The 5924-nt window shown below is 33.1% G+C and overlaps 1 pseudogene; it reads left to right on the top strand.

The window, feature by feature from the left end:
* The first annotated feature begins 2765 nt into the window (after positions 1-2765).
* On the top strand, positions 2766-3426 carry LOC125187321 (annotated as a pseudogene).
* The last annotated feature ends 2498 nt before the right edge of the window (positions 3427-5924 follow it).

Consider the following 5924-nt stretch of genomic DNA (forward strand, 5'->3'; position numbering starts at 1 on the left):
AAAAAGAAAAAAAAAAAAAAAATTGCAAAATCAAAATAAATGACGGTAAAAATTAAAATTTTTCCTAGTGGATGGTAGAGCTCCCCAAAAAATAAAAAAGTAGAAAAATATTATCACAAATGTATATAGACTTTTTCCCAATGGAACAAACTAAAAATAAAATATGACCTATTTATGGCACGGGGGGAGGAGTATTAATAATTACGGGTACAATGCAACTTTGCGCTTTAACCTTATCAATAATCCATTCAATTTATTTTCCCTATGCTATTCCCTCTATTTCCTAAAAATAGAAATTCCTTCTTTTAGTCTGTTAAAAAAAAAAACCCTCCCTTTTAGGAAAAAAACCCAACAATCTATTAACACTAATTGCATTTTTTTTTCTCTTCCTCTCTCTTATTTTACCCTTTTTCCTCTTCCTCTTTCAAACTTACCAAACATTAAAACTGGGTGCCGTTTACTTTAAAAAATTTTTCCCTTTTAGGAAACGGGGGGAAATTAAAAATTTAAAGATCACTATTAATAAAGTTATAATTAAAGGCTATAAATTAAACTTAAATTATCAGGGCTCTTCGTAAAAGGAGATAGGGGCTGTGTTGTTTATTTCTTAATGGGCCCCAAAATGTTTGGACTTGGTATGTTTTGGGGCCGGGGGGTTGGTCTTTCAGCACTGTAACATTAAAATGGTAGATGGGTCGGAGTTGGACGAGTGTTATTTTATTCACAATCTACTATATGAAACACTTGGCATAGTGTAACCTCTAATTTAGAAACAATAAGGATGGTTATATAAACGAATCTCGGAAATAATCAATTGGAGGGGTGGATTTCTCGTCTCTTGCTAATATCAATAATCATAAATTAAATTTGGACACGCACAAAAATTAAAAGACTTGTGTCAAGTTTTATTAAATAATGAGTTTTTAAAGGATTGATCTAATAAAATTTAATGATTTAAAAAATTGGGTAAAGTATACTGACTTAAGTCTTGAAGTAATACTCTCTTCGCCCTTTCTTATCACTAGTTTCTTTTTGGTCCCAAACATCAATACTTGTTATTCCTTTTTCTTTTTGCTAATTTTTTTCATTTTGGCCCTTCCAAAAAACTCTTAATTCACTTTTTTATAAACCTACCATTTTCTCAATTAAGATGGCAAAAATTTTCCCCTTTAGTTTTTTAAAAAAAAGATTTTACACATTTTAATTTTTTTAAAAAAAATATAATAAATTGTTTTCCTACAATTAATACATCAAACCACTTTTTTTCTCTCTAACTAAAAAAATAAACATCTTTCTCTATCCATTTAACAATTACACCTTTTTTTTCTCTCTCCAATTAATAAAAACTTTTGGGGCGGTGGGTATAAAAAAGTAAAAAACGCGTTAAATTTAACTTTTCAACCCCTTTTTATATTTCTTAAAAATTTGATACAAAGTGTGACGGGTTAAAGGGATAAAATTTTTATTATTTTAAAAAAAATTTTTTCCCGTCCTTAATTTTTTTATTTATGTTTAAACCCGGGTAAAATTTTTAATTTTTATACCATGTTTTGGTTTTAAAAAATCAAGTTTTTAAATTTTGTAATTTCCAAGTTCCTTCGTAAATTTTGTCTTTTTTTTTTTTTTTTTTTTTTTGGCTGTGGTGGGGTTTACGTCAACTTAAATTTTATGTATTCTTAACAATATGGCTGAAATTTTCAATATGATACAACAAGAAGACACAAAAAGTTGTTTGGTCAAGTCTTATTTCCTTATTAGTCCATCCCTAAAAAGTACTCATCGTTCCAACTAAGTTGAGTCCACATCTTTTGACACGAAGATTAAGAAATAGTGTTGAATGACTTAAATGATACTCTCTCAGATTCGCTAGTAATAGAGTCATTTTCCCATTTTGGTATGTTCCATAGTAATAGAGTCATTTCCCTTTTTAGTAAAAGTCAACAGCATTTTTCCACACCTACTTTACTCTCTTTTACTTTTTTATCTCTTCATCTCTCTACCTTTTCATTTTCCACTTTATTCTCTTTACAAAACTCGACTAACACAATTTTTCTTAATCTTGTGCCGAAAAGAAACGTCTCCATTACTATGAAATGGAAGGAGTAATTAAATAAATATGAGAGAGAGAAAAAAGTTGGAAGATACAAAGAATAAAGTAGGTGATGGAGTAAAAGTATACTGATTAAATGTTTTATATTTTATCAAAAAGGAAATGACTTAACTTAGTTGTGACGGAGGGAGTTCGAACTTTCTAATATTGCAATAGTTAAATAATACATTATCCTCGAACCTCATTTTTATTTACAATTTATACCATTAACTATATTCTGAATACGCTAAGCTCACTTTCCATTAATATTATTTACATTATACATTAGAATCCATGTCAAATCAAAATAAAGGTTCGTACTTTCTTAGGATGAGATGGGTATTTGATTTGGATACTAAGAAGTTAGAATCAACCCATATTGAATCACTTTCCATTAATACTGTTTATATTATACATTAAAATCCATATCAAATAAAAAATAAAAGGTTGATACTTTGTTAGGATAGAGGGGGTATTTGATTTGGATAGTAAGAAGTTAGAATGAACCCATATTGAATGAACCCTACATTAATATGAATAAATGTAAATGAAAACATAGCCAGCACCAAAACAGACGTGTCTAAAAGCAAGGACCTCAACACATGCGGCCTTTGCATGTCAAGCTCAATGACACGTCTCACCCTCTCACCTCCCTTTATATATATGCCTTCTCCCTCGCCTCTTCCTCTCATCCCTTCCCAAATTAACCATGGCTGATCAACACTACGGTCAATTCCAATCCAGGCCCCACCATCTCCAGCAGCACCACCCGCGGAGCCACCAGATGGTCAAGGCTGCCACCGCAGTCACCGCCGGCGGCTCCCTCCTCGTCCTCTCCGGCCTCACCCTCGCCGCCACCGTCATCGCCCTCACCATCGCCACCCCGCTCCTCGTCATCTTCAGCCCCGTGCTCGTGCCCGCGGCCCTGGCCGTGTTCGCCCTGGCTGGAGGGTTCCTCGCGTCGGGCGGGTTCGGGTGGCCGCCCTCAGCGTGCTGTCGTGGATCTACAAGTACATGACCGGGAAGCACCCGGTCGGGGCTGACCAGCTCGACACTGCGCGCCGAGCTTCGCGGGCAAGGCAAGGGACATGAAGGACAGGGTGGACCATAATGTCTCCGTTGCGCAAAGCTCTTGATTCGATATTCGATAGTGTGTGTGTTGTACTTGTTGCATTAGTATTCTATGTGGATGATCGGATTTGTATGGTGTGTTTTCTTCTGTGTTTCTCTATTGATTTGATGTTTTCCGTTTGAGTACATTTTCAGTGTTGATTATCATTTGTAGTCCGGTGAGAAAATAAAGAAGTTACTTGCAATGAGAATAATTACGGCTTTAATTGTGTTGATGCAATTTACAAAGCTGCCATTTAATTCTAGAGTAAATTGTGTGGATACTCTCATTTTGGACTTGAAATTGTGCTGTTAAATTTATTTTTGAATTTATTATCTACTCTCTCCATCTATAAAATAATGTCTCAATGGCTATTTCGGAAGGAATTTGATTTCTCTCCTTTTTTGAGCATTCTACTCTTATAAAACTAATATAAGAAAATAGTAGTACCTACTAAACTTTCTATTATTTGTCATTCTCCATTCTTAAAATTTATGCCCAACTTTTGATTTGTTTTTTTCGGCTAGGAAAAGATTTTTCAGATTTGGAGTTTGAATTGCAGATAATATCTTTGCTTTTTGCAAAGAGGAGCAGAGACATTTTGCAAAGAGGAGCAGGAATTGCAGATAATATCTTTGCTTTTTTCAAAGAGGAGCAAGAGACATTTTTGCAAAAAGGAGCAAGAGACTATCAATCGTATCATGTTAATTATCTTTGCTTTTGCAAAGAGGAGAAGACATTTTTTGCAAAGAGGAGCAAGAGACTATCAATCGTATCATGTTTGGGTGTAAGTTTGTAACTAATGAAATCTCGCCTTGAACTTGTTCGAAGTTCATATTGTGCTTTCTCACATTGATGGATGCACCTTTCTACAAGTTTGATAAAAAGATATGCACATGTGATTTTATGGTCTATATGAAGTGTTTTTTCCCAAAAATTTAAACCAAATTGGGATAGTGAAAGAAGACTCATTTTGTGGATACTCGGCTCATGGATTAAAGAGTGGTGTCGAACTTCATGGATTAAAGAATGGTGCCGAATAGTTCATGGATTAAAGAATGGTGCCCGAATTTTCCGTTCCTACCAGGAAAAATGTGTGCAAGCCGGAGGGCATCACTTCCAACATTTTATAAAACATCACATGATACATCAACAAGAAATTGACATGTGAATATTATTTAAAAAAATTTTAAAATACTGCCATCCAGTTTACTCATTCCAAACACCTACCGTACATTCTACCATTAAATCTCTCCCTTCCTCATGAATTCGCAACAACCATTAAATCTCTTTTCCCTCTTAATTTTCACGCATTGCTTTCAGTCGAAACTATATTGATGGTTTATGCTAATGTGGAAGATTAAATTCATGGTTATACAATGCACAAAGAACAAATATGTAAGAAGAAAGAGACGGGGAAATTTTTCAACATTGTTTCGCAAAGCTTTTGCATTCTCTTCTTCAAGAGTGCATATGGCAATAGTACTTCTTCCCGTTTTGATTTTGAGAAAGTTCGGTCGGAAGAAATACTATTACCAAAATTAAATTTTAAGTTAGTTTTGTACTCTCTCCGTTCAAGGAAGATGTTAAATTCTCCAAATCTTGTCTCACATCGGCTTGGTGATTATCCTAGCTCCTCTATATAAGTGTGGATAACCCTCTCCTATGAGGCCTTTTAAGGGGTGAGTGACCCATTTCTAATAGAAGATGACCCCTTTCTTGGGCGGTATGGAATTTTATGTAGTTTTATTTTGTGTGTTAAGTGGGAGAGTAAAGTAAGAGAGAGGTAATAAATTAGAGATAAAGATGTTTCCATTTTTAGTAATGGTCATCTTTGTTGGGACAAATCAAAAGAAAAGATTGGGTATTTTAATGGGACGGAGGAGTAGTTTTTATTAATATGAATATACTAACTCTTTTATTTATTATAATCATGTTACTCATCTTGTGGAAGGATTTAAATATTTATCTTCAGGGTAGTTCGGTGTATGTAAGATTGCATATTATGATTAATGTATTATGTTGGTTCATAAGATTAAATAATTTTAGATGTGTAATCTTATGATAATTAGCCATAGTCATCTTTCTCTAACTAAAATAATTCAACTACTTAATTTTAGATAAATAATTATATTATAATGAGTTTAATTGTAACAACAGATGGCATCTTAGTATATATGAGTGTGATTCATCGATAATTATTTGCTAATCCATCAGTCTTTATTAATTTCTCATATTTTTACTTGAACGGTGCTCAATAAATATTTTATTTTACTTTTATTTTTTTTAGTAAGTGGATCTCATATTCCACTAACTCATTCTACTCATTATTATTCTAAACTAGCCCTCTCGGTTCCTGGTAGTGGAGGTGTTCTTTTCGCACGCGGAAAAAGTTATGTAAAGTGAGTTAAGTAAAAAAAATAAAGTAGGAAATTAAAAAAGTAGAGAGATAAGAGATAATAAAGTAAATGAGAATAAATGTGTTACTTTTATTAAAAAATGAAATGACTCGCTTACTATGGAACGTACTAAAATGACTAAATGACTTCATTACTAGAACATGAATAATATATAAAAGTGGAATTTATTTTTCACTAACTTTTTCCACTCATATTTCTTAATAGAATTGAAACAATTTTTAAATTCGAACTGTTAAATATGAGATATTTAATGGGGTGAAGGAAATTATTAGTACTAACTACTACCAATTACTGGCCACTATAT

This window comes from Salvia hispanica, chromosome 5 (assembly GCF_023119035.1).
Source record: "Salvia hispanica cultivar TCC Black 2014 chromosome 5, UniMelb_Shisp_WGS_1.0, whole genome shotgun sequence".
In the NCBI taxonomy this organism is placed as follows: Eukaryota; Viridiplantae; Streptophyta; class Magnoliopsida; order Lamiales; family Lamiaceae; genus Salvia; species Salvia hispanica.